Source organism: Propithecus coquereli, unplaced genomic scaffold (genome assembly GCF_000956105.1).
Source record: "Propithecus coquereli isolate 6110/MARCELLA unplaced genomic scaffold, Pcoq_1.0 Scaffold115, whole genome shotgun sequence".
NCBI lineage: Eukaryota > Metazoa > Chordata > Mammalia > Primates > Indriidae > Propithecus > Propithecus coquereli.
In genome coordinates, this window is record NW_012135525.1 from 4,834,553 (window position 1) to 4,851,601 (window position 17,049).

The 17,049-nt window shown below is 44.4% G+C and overlaps 1 protein-coding gene across 1 annotated transcript in view; it reads left to right on the plus strand.

Annotated features, from left to right (window-relative positions):
* Window positions 1-3,552: 3,552 nt before the first annotated feature.
* Window positions 3,553-17,049, plus strand: part of SLC16A9 (solute carrier family 16, member 9) — a 48,301-nt gene continuing 34,804 nt past the window's right edge. Inside the window, exon 1 of the mRNA XM_012657399.1 lies at window positions 3,553-3,966. The gene's annotated coding sequence lies outside the window, so the exon portion shown is untranslated. The remainder of the gene's footprint in view (window positions 3,967-17,049) is intronic.

The window sequence follows — 17,049 nt, forward strand, 5'->3', positions numbered from 1 at the left end:
GTTCAGAGCATGGTTCTTTTTTTTTTTTTTCTTTTTTTTTTTGAGACAGAGTCTCACTCTACTGCCCTGAGTAGAGTGCCGTGGCGTGAGCCTAGCTCACAGCAACCTCAAACTCCTGGGCTCAAGCGATCCTCCTGCCTCAGCCTCCCAGAGTGCTAGGATTACAGGCATGAGCCACTGCACCCTGCTCGTTTTTAACATTTGAAAATTTGTCCTTTTAAACAAAAGTTCTGTAAGCATAAGGGAGAATGATTTATCTGCTTTTATTCTCTTCTGACTTTATCTGTGCAGCAGTCCCCAGGCTTTTTGACACAAGGGACCAGTTTTGTAGAAGACAGTTTTTCCACGGAGGGGGCTGAGGGTGGTGGGTCACCACTTTGGCTCCACCTCAGATCATCAGGCATTGGATTCTCATGGGGAGCATGCAACCTGGATCCCCCACATGTGCAGTTTGCAGTAGGGTTCGTGCTCCTATGAGGGTCTGATGGTCTGATGCCCCCACTGATCTGATGGGGCGTGGGGCTCGGGCAGTGATGCCAACGATGGGGAGTGGCTGTGGGTGCAGGTGGGGCTTTGCTTATTCCCGACCCTGGCCTCCTGCTGTGCAGCCTGGTTCCTGGCAGGGAAGGAGTTGGGGACCGCAGTGTTAGAGTGTGAGAGAATGGAATGAAATTAATACAATGAATCATAGATCTCTAAGCTAACTGCTATGAAAGTCCTAAATTCTATTTTCTTTAGTTGTTTTTATTTGAACGTGTAGTGTCTTTGTAGCTATGCTGTTGTTCATAACAGGGGAAGAACATCATGTCAAAAGAAAAGAAACCTTCCGTGGTGGAACAAGTCAGGAAGGAAAGTCCATCAGCCCGGGAGAGCTGGGCCAGTGAGTGGTGCTGGCAACTGCACCACCCTCCCCCGACCAAATGATGCTTTCCTCTGCCCTCTGTGTTTCTATTTCTGCTTCCTTGCTGGGATGAGGACCAAGGAGCAATTTCGGGTTAATTTCTCTATCTTGTTCTCTGAAGGACTGGGGTGGGAAATAGTCTAGGTAGGAGGGACATTAGAATATTTCGCAAATTACAAAATTTTTAATAAACTTCTCCATAGTAATAATACAAAGCAAAGAATGAACTCCTTCATTCAGAGCATCACCTTTGCATCAACATTTCTGTAAAAGCTTCTGGTCAGGTCTCTTTTCTTCCTAAGGCAGGTTCATTTAAATCCAGCTTATTTAATGACCTGTCTTTTTCCATCTTATTGAAAGTACATCAACTTCTCCTCCTGGAGAGAGACCCAAAGGACAGATGCTGCCAAGCTGTAAAGCCAGCAAATATTTAACTTATCTGACCATCATTTTGCAAGCAGATCTTGCATCTTTATGTTGCTGGGGGTGAAAACTTGGGGGTGTAGGCAGGTGGTTGTCACCTTGTCTCTGCCAACATGCCTGCTCTCCCCATCCCAGGGGTGATCTGGAGCACATCTTGAGCCTCTCTGGGTCAAATTCCATTTGTAAGTAAAGTGTCAGGGTTTTACTAGATCTCTCAGTGCTCTTCCATGTGTGACTGAACAATGGACCTTCACAAGGTGGTGGGGGCAATTTTCACATTCCAGCCTGGCAACAGTCCCCTGAGCTAAGCAGCCACTGCCCCCAGGGCCAGATTCCACACTCTCTTAAGTTTTCCAGGCTTCCTTCTAGCCACTTCATTCATTACCCCACAATCCTGGCCCTGCAGCCATCTGAGTTTTGGACCCCTAGGATCCAGTCATACCCTAAAGCTGGGGGCGTGCCTGCATGTGAGGACAAGCTCATTTTCAGTTTTAGTTGATAGGCATGGACTGGCCTGAGTAGAAATGGAAGTGCTGGCCATATACTCTCTCTAAAAGAAATCTGGGAGACTTGGTGCAGGTGAGAACAGGGATGTGGCAATTTCAGAAACCAGTTGGTGGATACATAATAGAAATGTTTTTCAGGCAGGGTTTTCTTGTCCTCAAAACATAATTTCATATACATTGATTGGTGCAACCAACAATCAAGATGACATGTGCCTGGTGGTTAGGAGGTATTTGAATCAAAGATGAACTTTCTAAAGATATCTTTTATTGAAACATGTAAAGAAAAGTACACAAATTGTCAGTGTACAGGTCAATGCATTATCACAAAGTGAACATAACTGAGTAACCACACACCAGGTCAAATATAGAGTATGGTTAGAAGCCCCTTTTGTGTCCCCTCTCCTCCTTGGAAATGTTTTGGATGGTATTGACAACATAGCCTCTCCATTGTTTCTTCCAGAAACTATTCTTGGGACCACCTTCTTCTCACCCTTACTGTCACTTAATTTTTTTTTCTCTTTTAGGACAAAACAAAGTAATATTGACTAGCGCTGGTCATTTTTCTTCCCCCTAACCTGTCAGTGAAATGAGTAGAAAGAAACGTGTGTGCGCGAGTGTGTGAATGTTGGGAGTACGGGGGGCAAAAGGGCTGACCTGCCCTGATATTTGTCCTGTAAGAAGACATGACATATGTGGCCAGGTTCCACAGGTTTTTTGAATTCTCATCTCACAAAGACTCCGTGATGCAGGCAATATTTTGGAATCTCATTCTCCTTTCACAAATAAGGAAACTAGCTCAGGAAGTTTAGGCAGCTTAATCCAGACTTCTGCAAGGTGCAGAGTCTTTGTCAAGGTCAGAACCAGAGACGTTCGGTATAAAGGGAATTCTCATCTAGGTGGTGGGTGGCCCTAATCTCCTTTTAGAAGCCAGTAGAAAGTGTGGTGCCGCGCGGAAAAATGCACACACAGGAACACAAAAAGTGCACATCGTTTTAGGGTGTTCCTACACCCAGTCAGCCAATACCTATGGACGGTCCCGACCCAGTCCGCCGCGGTGACCCTCTGAGGGATACAGCACGTTCCATCTCAGCACCCCTGTCCATTACCTTTCAGCCAAAGACGGTGTTGCCAAAGATGGGACTGTTAATGCCATTCACCTGCTGGACAGACTGAACTAGTCCTTAGGTGCAGCCTCTCTCCGTGTGTGCACTGCGGGACGCCCTCCTTTCCCGAGACGCTGTCTCAAAGACAGCACTTGGCATCCTCACTCCTCACTGCCCAGGAGCACCGACTCCACAGAGTTCTGGTGCCCGTTTCTCCGGGACCGCTGCCAGCTGGGTATACAGCTCCGGCCAGGAGGGCGCCCGGCGGCCCCGGGAGCCAGGGCGACCAGGGACGACTCGCATTTATTTCTAGACCCCGGCTCCCCCTAACTGCGCACGGTCCTCGGCGGGCTCCGCTCGGGCACGCGGAGGGCGGGTGGGCGGAAGGCGCAGCCGCGCCTGGGGACGCGCGTACGTGCGCCCCGACAGAGTGCCCGGCCGGCGGTGCCCACCTCTCCCGCGGCCTCGGTGGCTCCCGGCCGGGCCGGGGCTGCAGCCGGGACAGTGCCCTACCCGCCTACCCCGGCCAGGCCCGGGCTGGCCCAGCCGGGAGCCGCGAGAGCGGGCGCAGCGCCCCTACCGCCCGCTTTTCCGCTTCCATCTCCTCCGCCTCCTCCGCCTCCTCCTTCCCCCAGCCACCCGCGCAGTCACAACCGGTTCAGACTGGCCGGGTGCCCCGCAAAGAAGAGAAACAAGGGGGAAAAACACAGGGAAAACTCCCGGGGAAGAGGAGGAGAAAGAGAAGGTGGAGCCCACAGAAGGGGGCTGGCTCCCCCGCTCCATGTGGCCGCCGCCGCTGCAGGGGTCGGTGGGGGCAGAGGGCGGCGGCTCCCGGGGCAGCGCATAGCGGGACCGGTTGCCCAATACTCCGGCAGGGGCCGGGGCCCGGCCGGTCCGGATAAATAGCAGCCCAGCCGGTCGGGAGCTGCAGGAAAGAGCGGCGGCCGCGGTCCCCACCTCACCACCCGCCTGGCCGCCCGGGGCACTGCGCCTGGAGCTGCGCCCCGGAGCCCCCGCCGAGGCGGGTACGCAGGTAAAGGACTGGAGCCACCGGGCAGGGTCCCAGGGGTCGGCAGCCGCCCCTGCTGCCCAGCCCCCTGAAGGCAAGGAGCAACCCCTCCGACTCTGAGCAGTAGGAGGAGGCGGCCACGGCGCTGTCACCGGCGGCCGAGCAGCTTGTAACCGGTTTCCTGTTGGGGATGTATGTTGGGGGCTTAGAGCGTCCGCGGTGCGCTCGCGCCCACCCCTCGACACTCGCTTTGTCGCTGGGGTGCTTCTACGCGGTGGGCAAGTTTTCCCCGGAAGGCGGCATTTTGCACGGAGTTGAAAGAGAAAGAGGGTCCCGGGGGGCAGAGGACGGTGCCTTCGGATGGGGCTCAGGGCAGAGATCTGCCCCGGGACTCCTAAGATAGCTTCTGGGGTTGCTGGTGGCAGAGCAGGGAGGGGAGTGCGCGACCTAGGTGGGCCCTCGTTTTCCGCAGGGCCGCTAGGCCTCCAACTGTCCTGGCGGGAGCGGGTGCAAGCAGGTGCCCCCGGGAGGGTCGGGGCTGGGCAGCTCCAGGTGCTCCTGGGCAGCGAGGCGAGCAGCGCGAGGCTGGCGGGTTCTGCGCTGTGGCGCCAGGTTCAGCATCACCGGTCAGCCCGGGGCGAGGCGGGATGCAGGGGCACCTCGGCCACGCGCACACTGAGCGGGAACTCGGAGGAATTGGTGCTTAACTCCCCATCTTTGGCTCGTCCTAGGTGACCTCCTCTCTGGCTTCAGCATCCCGCAGAGGCTTTTGAGAGAGCTGATAAACCGTTAAAAAAAACCTTGGCCATCAAAAGCAAATCAATGCTTCACCTTGTTCTTGGGATGCCAGGTCTATCCTGCCCAAACTATTCCGGAAGTTTAAGCAGGATTTACACTAAATATATTAATAGTACTAATATAGTAAGTTATTCGATATAACATTTTTTGACCAATTTCCTGGGTCACAGCTTCGGTGTATTATTTTATACACACATACACACACACACACACACACACACACACACACACACTTTTTTTTTAGCCTTGAATTACCTGAATAATAGTTCATATTGGTGATGGAATCCCCACCTACCCCCGCACTCAGTTCCATCAAATTCGGTCAATTTGGTGTGTCCTAATGGTTTCTTATATTTGGGTTGGCTTCAGTTTTGAGGAATTCTTGCTGGTATAGGCAGAGGACTGAGGAAGCTAGAGACAGTTCCCAAGAGAGAGCACCAATTATTCAATACATGATTATGATCTCTTTTAATAGTATGTAAATGCAGATAACAGGGTTAGTACTCGTATCATTGCCACATACAAGTTTTTTGTTAAAGGCCCTTGGAAGTAGAAATTAATTAGATAATAAAATTATTTAACCTGCAATTTTGCAACCACTCCTGCTGTCGGCAACACGGACCACCTAAGAACATCCTTTTGGTTTCTTCCCTTTTGTGTATAGGCAAGTGGGGTAACAGAGACCCCTCATATCTGTAGAATGAGGACTGGGAAGAGCCAAAGGTATGGAGAGATAGATCAGGACATTAGAAAATCTTTTCTGGCTTCTGACTTTGACTCTGAAAAGGGGAATGATGGTGTGTGTTGGTTAGTATCTGAGTTTTTATTGGTACAGCTCAGAGTGCTTTGGGGTGGTCTGGCCATGAAACTACAGTGGACAGATGTCCGAGTTGCAAGTTTTACTTCCTCATCTCAATCTTTCAAACCCACAATTTATTTATTTATTTGACAAATAAAAGTTGTGCATATTTGTCATGTACAATATGATGTTTTGAAATATGTATACATTGTAGGATGGATGGCTCAATCAAACAAATTAACATTTGTATTATCTCACATATCTGTTATTTTTTAATGGTGAGAACACTTAAAATCTACTTTGTTAGTAATTTTAGAATACAATACACTGTTATTAACTACAGTCACTATGTACTGATATCTTGAACATATTCCTCCTATCTAACTGAGATTTTGTATTCTTTGACCAACTTCTCCTTACTCTCCAACCCCTGATGACTGGCAACCACCATTCTACTCTCTACTTCTGTGGGTTCAACTTTTTTAGATTCCACATATAAGTGACATCATGTGGTATTTGTCTTTCTCTGCCTGGCATATTTCACTAACATAAGGTCCTCTAGGTTCATTCACGTTGTCACAAATGACAGGATTTCTTTGTTTTTAAAGGCTGAATAAGTCTTCCATTGCGTGTATGTGTGTATATGTGGGTATATCACATTTTCTTTATCCGTTCATCCATTAATGGACACTTCAGTTGATTCCCTATGGTGGCTATTGTGGCTAGTGCTGCAATGAACATGGGAGTGCAGGTAGTACTTCAACACACTTTCATTTCCTTTGGATATATACCCAGTAGTGGGATTACTGGATCATATGGTAGTTCTATTTTTAATTTTTTGAGGAACCTCCATACTGCTTTCCATCATGGCTGTACTAATTTACATTCTCACCAATGGCATGCAAGGGTTGAACCCTCAATTTTTGTAGTCTTTCTCTAAAGTGAAATGTCTCTTGAATCTAGTTCATAGAATGCAATTTGGTATAGAAGGCTTATGGGAAGGTGCAAAAGAAACAATGTCTTGCTTGTGTAACTATGGCTTTACAAGAAAGTATCACCCAATGGCTTCAGTTTTAATTAATTATTGCACAAATGCATATATTTTGAGCTAGTTAGCCTTTGAGAAGTTCTTTGGAGACACCAAGTTTTCCCTATGGATAATGGGATTGAACTATAACTTAAAACTTAGTTCAAGAAAAGAAAACATGGTCCCTGGCTCCTAGAAGTTTAGTGGGAAAATTAGACATGTTTACAAATCTCTATAATACAAGATAGTGTAAATGGAGTCATATGACAGCAAGATCAATAGTGTGCTATTGAATGGCAGAGAAAAGGAGAGGTTCATCCTGGTTACATACTGAGAAAAGTTTTGTGATGGGTGGGTGTAGCATTTTAGCTGTGACTAGAAGAAGAAAGAGAATTTCCTTGATGGAAAGGAGGCCTGGTGGAACTAGAGAATAGCACAGAGATATGAAGTCTGGTTTGTTCAAAGGAAGCAAAGCAGTTTGGAGTAGCTGGAGCCTGAAATTTAAGATAGACAAGACTGAGAGGGAGGATGAGGCTCGATTATGAAGAACATGACAAGTCAGGCTAAGAAATTAAAATGTGGTTGAACATTATTATTATATTTATATAAACAATATCAGCATCCCTAACTGTACATTTTGCCTTTAATTTGAGATTTGTGAATTTCTCCCCAAAACTAGTAGTAGATGATTAAAATCTCAATGATATTTGTTTCCTATCAATATCACTATAAAAGAGTAATTTGTTTTTAATAGCCTTCAATGCTTTATTTAACTACCACACAGTTTTCCCCCTAAATCTGAAATCTTATGGTTAATAACTCTTAGCTTGATTAAAACTTTGAATAGGAAAATACTTCCATTCTCTTGGGCCAATATGCAGAATAAAGCCATTTTCTATTCTTTGTTTCAATTGTTAATAATAATAATATTAATAATGATGCTGTTTATTGAACATGTTATGTCAAGGGAGCCACATACCATAAGTTATCTAGGGAGGCATTATTTTTTTTTATTTTTATTTTTTATTTATTTATTATTCCAGGGTTTTGTGAGGGTACAAACATTATAGTTACACTTTATGTCTTTGCCTCACCCAAATGTGGGTTAAAGGCATGCCCTTCCCTACAATGCTCCCCGTGTCCTTTAGTTGTAGATTTGCCCCCCATCCCCCTAATCCCTAGAGAGTATTTCTGTCATGTGATGACCCTAGTGTTGATCAGTTAGTACCAATTTGATGGTGAGTACAAATGGATCCCGTTCTTCTGCTCTTTTGGTGCCTAGGGAGGCATTATTTTGATCTTTGACTGAGAATTGTGATAAGATCATTCAACTAAGTAAATTGTGTACTATTATTAATAGTAGTGAGAAATTGGGCTTGGTACCTGTAGGCAGAGTTTTTCTGTTCTTTTTTCTTTGCATCCTCAGTCCCATCAGTCTGATTAATTTCACTTTACGTGTTCAAGAAAGGGACGTATTTCACTGCTTTAACACACCTTAAACTATATATATGATCTTGTACTTTTATGACCTACTCAAAAGAAACGCTTAAGCTCTTTGAAATGAGATAGGATATGGGATGAGATAAACATTAGCGAAAGTGACAGTATTAAATGTGAAGACCAGACCTTCCAGATTCTCTGGAAGAGTGTTAATTTCCAGTATTCTCATTGTTCCCAATAACCTCCCCAAATGCACCAGATCTTTTGTATTTAAGCATCCCACATATGTTCTGTGGTCTTGATATTTTATTCTGACGGTGAGACAGCAAACATACTAGTTTGTACATGGCACACTACCATACTAAAGTGTGTATTCAGACAACAGATCAGGCCCTACATAATCATGTATAAATTGTGCAAAACATATACTAAGCAAAAGAACACATCAAGAGTTCATAGCATCATCATAGATTTCTTCACCAAAACAGTACTCCTAGGGCCAGGCTTCGCAGGAAATGGACCCAAGAGAACCTGGCAGCACAGTGACCGCAGTAAGAGTGTGGGACACATGGAGATGATGATACCAACCTGTATCTCTGTGTCTGGCTGTCGTTTTGCCTATGTTTAACTCTGTTAAATCTCTAGCCCTTCCCATCTGTTCTCAGACCCTGAAAGGTTTACAGATCCTGTAATTTTCTCTTCTGAACTTGAGAGCAGGGCTTCCAATTGATGACTGTTCACTGGATTGGTGAGTAAGGGATCTGGAAACTGCTCTCTCCCCTAGCATGACATCTCCAAACCTCGGTTTCCTCATGTATAAATTAGGGGATTGAATAAGATCAGTGGTGGAAAGATCACAAGGTTCACGCAGGTGAGACAGGCATCACAAATGAGCAGAGAAGATGGGGGCGGGGAGTGGGATGGAGTGGGTGATGGGGGTGGGGGATGGGGATAACACAGGTGAAACTCTAAATGCAAGTTAGCCTTGGTCCTGTGTTAAGGAGACATGAGGGACTGGAAGGAATTGGAGAGAAAATGCCCCACTCAATGGGGGCAACAGTTACTCAGTTCCAGTTAATTGGTTTTTAAAAAATTTTTTTAAAATTTTTATTTATTTTTTTAGAAACAGGGCCTTGTTCTGTTACCCACGCTGAGTGCAGTGGTATCATCGTAGCTCACTGCAACCTCAAACTCCTGGGCTCAAGCGATCCTCCTGCCTCACCTTCCCAAGTGGCTGGGACTGTAGGTGCATGCCACCACAGCCAGATAATTTTTTATTTTTTGTAGAGACAGGGGTCTCACAGTGTTGTTCAGGCTGGTTTCAAACTCCTGGCCTGAAGCAATCCTCCCACCTTGGCCTCCTGAAGTGCTGGGATTACACGTTCGAGCCACTGCAGCCAGCCCAGTTAATTGCTATGTAACAATGAGGGCCCGGTGTTGCCAGAGATTTCAGTTTTTTTGAGAGAACCCTGAAATTCAGATTTTTGTGATAAAACATTAGCAATTCATTCAGATTTGCTAACAACAAAACCAAAAGCACAGGCAAGCCAAACAAAACCCATTTAGAGACCAGATTTGGCCAAGGTTTCCAAGGTTCCTTCTGGCTTCAGTCTTCTTTGATCCTAGGCTCAATCCATTATATTGATAACCCATTTTTCTCCCTTTTGCTAAGACACGTGGTAGCGCTTCCTATGTCCAAATTGTGATAGCTTTGGAGAAGCCCTTGGCAAGTGCTGGGCTATGATAGATCTGCAAAGCTTTGAAGGTCAAATGATACCCTTTTTTGATGGCCATGCTGTTGATAAAATTCAGAGGCTCCAGCAGTTAATTACTTGTGTCAGTTATCCCTTTCAGGGACAATTAGTGTGATTTAATTCCAGGACCCAGAGCTGCTCCTCTAAATGTTTTCCTTCCTGCTCTCCTTTCCCATCTCAAAGCGAGATAATAAACTGTGGGGAGATCGATTCTGGTTTCCACCTGGACAAGGGTATTTTCAGGCCTGACTTATGGTGCAGACAGAGAAATCTTCATTGTCTTCACCCTGGCAATATTTCACCATGTATTCAGTCCCTCTTCTTAAATGTAGAGCTCTCTGGGGATGTCCTTGAATTTCAACTAAATAAATACGTTAAGAGTTTAACTTTTATGAGTTGAGTTAATAAAGCGATTTAGATTTTTTATAAAGCGTATTTATATGGATCTTAAAAATAGAAAGGAAAACAAAAGTGATAGATTTGCTGTGAAATTCTTTAATGCAATTTTATTTTTAAAGCTGGGTTTCTTTGATTTGACTGGCTGCGAGGTGTTTTCTGCTTTACGTCAATGAGCTATGTTGCAAACATGTGGACCTGGCTCTAACTTAAAGTTCAGAGCAGATGTTGACAATGGGAAGGAAGCATCTGATTAAATAAAACAGGAATGACATATTCAGAGAAACCACATACCTTATTGTGACAGAGCTGACCTTGAGAGAGAACTGAATAACAGTTCTGAGCCACAATTTGTCTTTGTTTTGGCCCCAGTAATGAGTCAACCCCCTATCCTTTGCACACCATTGAATGTTTAACATTTAAAACCAAATCCGAAAGAATGAGGTAATTTTTTTATCATTAAAGACATCATCTGATGTTATATTGGTAAAAGATTTGGATTTTAAAAAATCAATTTTAAAAATTTTACCTGCGTATTTAGCTAGTCTTTCAAATTCAGTGATGGAATCAGATTCTAAGCTCCAGAGAGGCAGGGCTGCTTCCTTCACTCCACAATGCTTTCTAAATGCACTCAATTCATTTTGTTGAATGAAAGATATTTCATTAATAATTTGAATACATGAGGGATTTAGGTAAGTAGGTTTTCTATACATTCATTCATTTCATAAGGATTTGTTGGGCTTTTACTATGTGTCAATTATAATTCTTAGTGCTAGGGATACGGGACAGGCTTGCGGATAAAAGCCTTTACCTTAAGACTTATCTTACCTTGACGCTGTTTATCTCCCTCTTCTGTTTTGCAAACCACTGCCCTCTTAGCTTTCCTGAGCCCACTCCCACATGACACTCGAAGCTCTCTCTGACTTCACCATGTGATCACAGATCACAGCTCTCCCCTGCCAACTTTCCCACACTGAGAGGTGGTTTTGATAATCTGAACAAATTCATAGGTGACCATCATTATATTGACAGCCTTATTATAATTCTCATCACTAACACCATCATCATCGTTAGAATCTTCTCAGAGTTTTTCCTGGAGGCCTCAGACTCTTTCCTTTGAGTGTCTGTGGTCACATGGTGACGGTAGAGTGAACCTGGGAAGGTCATGTGAGAGTGGGCTCAGGACAGCTAAGGGGGCGGTGGTTTGCAAAAACTGAGGGCAGCAGTGTCAAGATCAAGGAAGCTGTGCTGACTGACAGTGAGGAGGTGGGGGACACCATAGTGACAACATTTTTCTTGTTTAGATGGGTCAGAAACCAGAAAGCACTGGATTGATGAATGAGAAGGTGATGAGGAAGCAGAGCAGGTAGAGTACTCCAAGAAAACCTTTAAAAGATACAACTACAGTAACAATATCTAAATGTTCATGCTATGCCAAGCACCATGCTAGTGCTTCAATAGTCAGGTTTGAAATCCTGCACAGGTCTTAGCCTATGCTTTAGTTGTTGTTAGAAACATGCTTATGTGGACCGGGATGGTGGCTCATGCCTGTAATCCCAGCACTTTGGGAGGCCGAGGCAGGAGGATTGCTTAAGGCCAGGAGTTCAAGACCAGCCTGAGAAACATAGGGAGACCTCATCTCTACAAAAAATAGAAAAATTAGCAGGGCATGGTGGCATGCGCCTGTAGTCCCAGCTATTCAGAGAGCCAAGGCAGGAGGATGGCTTGAGCCCAGGAGTTCAAGGTTGCAGTGAGCGATGATGATGCCACTGCACTCTGGCCTGGGTAAGAGTGAGATCTTATCTCAAAAAAAAAAAAAAAAAAGAATGCTTGTGTGGAAATACAACCTTAAAGTGGTGTGCATCATTTGCTTTCGGATGCACATTGAATTACCACCATTTTTTTGAGAACTAGTTGTCAAAGGAAGAGCCCAGGAGTCTTTGGGATAAGAAAGGGGGCTCCGAACTGGGGAAAGAGCAAAAAACTGGGGTGTGAAGAATGCAAAGACATACTTAACTATGCAGTGCTTAGGAAACAAAGTAGCTGCTTTAAAGAAGTCACTTTTAACCCTTGTCAACTTTGAGGATTAATTTTCACCTCAATTCTATTAAGGACCCTAATAACTGTACAGCAGCATCTGGAAAAGGGGAACTAGTGAGCTATGTGGCTTCCTGAGTTGAGGAGAAAAGGAAAGAAAGAAGGAAGGAAGGAAGGAAAGGAGGGAGGGAAGAAAAGGAAATGAAAGAAAACCTTGTCTGGACTTCGCTGCCTCTTTGTTTTGTCTTCTCTCGACTGTCAGTGACCTGAGGGCTCTTCATGGCCTAAGAGCAGCCTGTCATTGTCCATTGTGGTTTTCCTTCACTTGGACTTCCTTCTTCCCGTTTGCTGACTTCTCTTTCTGTCAGGAAATTATTCTAGGAGATGTTGAAAAATACCATTTCCATATCTTATTTTTTTGTGGGGATAATGTGGTAATAATGTATGTATGTGTGTGTGTGTGTGTGTGTGTGTGTGTTTTCAGTGCAGTTGAATCTGAGATAAGGAAAACCTAGAACCAAGTGCCTGTTAGAAGAAGACATGCTATTGTGGTAGGGAAGGAGGGGAGTGAGGACATTGTGGCCAGCGTATTTACAGGGACAGTACTTTCAGATTTGAGGGGGAGCTATGTGAGGGCAAAAATAAAAAACCCTCTTTTGCGATTATTAATTTTGTTTAAAGGGATTAAAAAATACTTTATATTGAGACTACTGTGTGCCAGGCACTGTGCTACGTGCTTTACATAAATTAACTCATATAATCATTACCACAGTCTGATGAGGTAAATACTGTCGTTACCTCCACTTTTTAGATGAAGAAAGCAAGATGCAAAGATACTTAAGGAACTTGCTGAAGGTCACACTCTTGGCTGGTACCAGGGCTGGGTTGTGCGCTCAGGTTACTTCGGACCTCAGCCAGTGCTCTTACTTCTTATGCTAAATTTTCTACAATATATGTCTTCAGGTATTTATAGAGATAAATATCTGTGTTAGTACTTGAGTGAGACTATCGAAATAACAGAGAAGCAGAAATTCTACCAGCCATTCTTGTGGACCCCATGATACCATTACCAAAAGATCACAGCCTCTCCCCTGCCACCTTTCCCACACTGAGAGGTGATTTTGACGATCAGAACAAATTCACAGGTGACGGTCATTATGCTGACAGCCTTATTATAATTCTTGTCACCAACGCCATCATCAGAATCTTCGTTAGAAGATCGTTAGAATCTTCTCAGAGTTTTTCCTGCCGCCTCCACGCCTGCGCTCTTGGGTCCTGAAGAGGCTGGCTGGGGAGTGTGGCTGGGGCGCAGAGGGCTGGGGTGAGTATCTTGGCACTGGCTGCTCAGAGATCCTTGGAGCTGCTCCTGGCTGCTGTATGGCAGAAGGATGGCTTTATGGTGGCCGAGCTGGTGCTTAGCTGTTTGGGACAATGGGAAAAAGATAGGAAAGAACTTTTCTCTCTTCTGGCTGGCAGTGGTGTGTGCTTGCTCTTTCTGGAGCCACAAGGGTGAAGCTGTGCTCATGTTCCAGCCAGAGACCAACTAACAGATTTTGCAGATTTGCCACATGGAAGTGTAGGGTTAATAGCATTGCCACCACCAGCAGGGACATAGTCAAGTGAAGAAGTGGCAAGTGAAGACATGGCAAGTGAAGAAGAAGCAGGCAAGCGAACATTCCTTTGTTCTCCCTCTGTAGTCCAGTGTGCTTAGGAAAATAGTAATGTTCCCCTGAGGAGATCCAATTATTCTGCTCTCTTGTTTTGTAAAGTTTTAACTCTTTGGAGAGAGGTGCCTCCTTTTCTATGACCTTACAATTCGCTTAGACTGAACAGCATGTCAGAAGCTGTTTTTTTTGTTTTTTTTTTTGAGACAGAGTCTCACTCTGTTGCCCTGGCTAGAGTGCCGTGGTGTCAGCCTAGCTCACAGCAACCTCAAACTCCTGGGCTCAAGAGATCCTCCTGCCTCAGCCTCCCAAGTAGCTGGGACTACAGGCATGGGCCACCATGCCTGGATAATTTTTTCTATATATATATTGTTAGCTGTCCAGATAATTTCTTTCTATTTTTAGTAGAGATGGGGTCTCGCTCTTGCTCAGGCTGGTCTCGAACTCCTGACCTTGAGCGATCCACCCGCCTCGGCCTCCTAGAGTGCTAGGATTACAGGCGTGAGCCACTGCGCCTGGCCAGAAGCTGTTTTTTGAGTTTTTGGTGCACTTTCTTAAACCACTTCCTCCTATTTTCATAAAAAAAGTTAGCAAATCTGCAAATAACTGGATGTGTTCATATTTTAAATTTCGTATCATAGACAATGTTTCCCTCCTGCATTTTCCCAAACGTTTTATAGAAAATCAAGAAAATAAGTTTTGCTGTGGTCATCATTGCTACAAGAACTTTTGTTTTGTTTCTCTTTGAAACCTAGATGTGATAATCAACAGGGATTTTTGGGGGGCAAATAAGCTTTGTCCTTGGCAGTATAGATGACAGGGTAAGGCTAAAAGAACAGCCAGGTGCTGGCTGCTGCATTTAGCAGGTGGGCTCAGGCCATGCTATGGTCTGAATGTTTGTGTTCTGCCCAAATTCGTATGTTGAAATCCTAATCCCCAGGTGATGGTATAAGGAGGTGGGGCCTTCGGAAGATAATTAGGTAATGAGGGTGGAGCCCTCCTGAATGGGAGTAGTGCCCTTATAAAAGAGAGAGACCCCTAACCCTTCCACCAAATGAGGACGCAGCACGAAGGAGCTGTCTATGCACCAGGAAGTGGGTCCTCACCAGGCACTGAATCTGCCTTGATCTTGGACTGCCTGTCTTCCAGAGCCGTGAGAAATGAGTTTTTATGGTTTATAAGCCACTCAGTCTATCTCTATGGTATTTTGTTATAGAAGCCTGAATGGGCTAAGACAAGACATAAGGGTTTCCACTTGCTCCGGTCCTCCCTTTACCCACAGCTGCCTCTTCTCCTCTTCCTTCCCTTGCCTGGGTTCTTCCCCTACTGAGACAGACGATGGGACAGTTGGCCAGAAGTTGTTCTTCCACGCTACAGGGCAATGTTCTCCACCCTGTCTGCACATCAGAATCACCTGGGAAGCCCATAAAAGAGCAGCCTGGTGGTAGGGCCCAGCCACCAGATGCTTGCAGTGCAGCTGGAGCAGAGAGCCACTGTGGCTGGGCAGCCTTCCCCAGAGTGAGTCTGTGGGTGACCTGGGTCAGAATCGTAGGGTGTCTTTTAAAAAAAATGCAGATTCTGAAATTCTTAACACATTAAAAACACTTAGGCCTTGAACCTGGAACTTGAAAGGAGACCAAATCCTAACAGTAAATACCACTTTTGAATTATTCCAAATTGCCGTCTGTTAATATCCAGATCTTGGTTTAAATGTTCTAAGTGTTAGGAAATAACTAAAGATTAAATATCTTAAAAGCCCTAGATTTCTAAATGATCCAGTAACCAGCTGTTCTAGAACTCTGGGGTGCGTAACTAGTAACTACTCCTTAGAAAGTGGCTATGAAATTATCAGAAATCCCTTAAGGTTATGAAAGTAATAGCGAATAGTTACTAAGCTGTTTTACTGTATGCCAGGCATTGAGCTTTGCATTTTCAATCCACTATTATCCCATTTTTCAAATGAGAAAACAGGCTCAGAGACATTAAGTAATTGGCTTAAAATCACATGGTAGGTAGCATAGACTGGACTGGAACCCAGATATACAATTAATAACAAAGCCATGATCGTAACTATTATTTAGTTCCTATCATCCTGGAACTAGATACTAGAAAAATTTCCCCTCTTCCTTTCTACCCCACCTTTATGGTAAAACTAAGAAGAATAAAGGGAGGTTTTCAAGCAATCGTAAATATTAACTAGCTTCATACTGTTTCCTTTTATCTCCTTCCTTCCATATGTACACAAAGCAGCCAAAGGTCACTGATGCTGACTTCAGCAACTCTGAATTTATGGTGTGTTTTTATCGTTCAGATTCTTCTTTTACGATATTTAGTCATTCCTGCACCTGAAGGAAGCTTTGCTCTGTTATCCCTTTGTTTGAGGAGCTACAACACCAAAGAGATAAGCAGCAGGTACTCTCCTGATTACGTTGCCCTCGTGCAAACCTGTTTCTAGGTTAAAAGTCTGGGCGTGTGTGTTGGCAGGGAAAGTGGATGTGGGTGAGGAGGAGAGCCATTGGCCTGGGGGGCCCTCACATTTATGAAGAGTCTCATGGAGACATTGCTAATTTTATCTCTAAATCAGTCCATATATATGGATTTGACATATAGGGATATGACATTGTAACCATGTGTGTTTATAGCGTTTGTTTTTGTCTTTTTAAAATCAGCTTTATTAAGGTATAATTTATATACAATAAAATTCAACAATTGTAAGTATACAATATGATGAGTTTTGACAAATGTATATAGTCGAAGTTTACATAAATCTTTTTTGTAACAGCTTTAATAAGTTATAATTCATAAACCATACAATTCACTTGAAGTATATAGTTTGATGATTATTAGTATGTTCGGAGTAGTGCGACCATCACCCCCATCAATTTTAGAGCCTTTTCATCGCCCTCAAAAGAAACCTCATACCCATTAGCAGTCGCTCCCTGTTCCCCCCATCCCCAAACCTCCCAGCCCTAGGCAGCCGCTAATCTACTTTCTGTTTTCATAGATTTGGCTATTCTGGACATTTCGTATAAATGGAATCATGCAATATGTTGCCTTTTTCAATTGGCTTCTTTCTCTTAGCTTAAGGTTTTTAAGGTTCATACATGCTGTTGCATCAGCATTTCATTCCTTTTCACTGCTGAATAATATTCCATTGTGTGGATATGTCACATTTTATTTATCTATTCATCA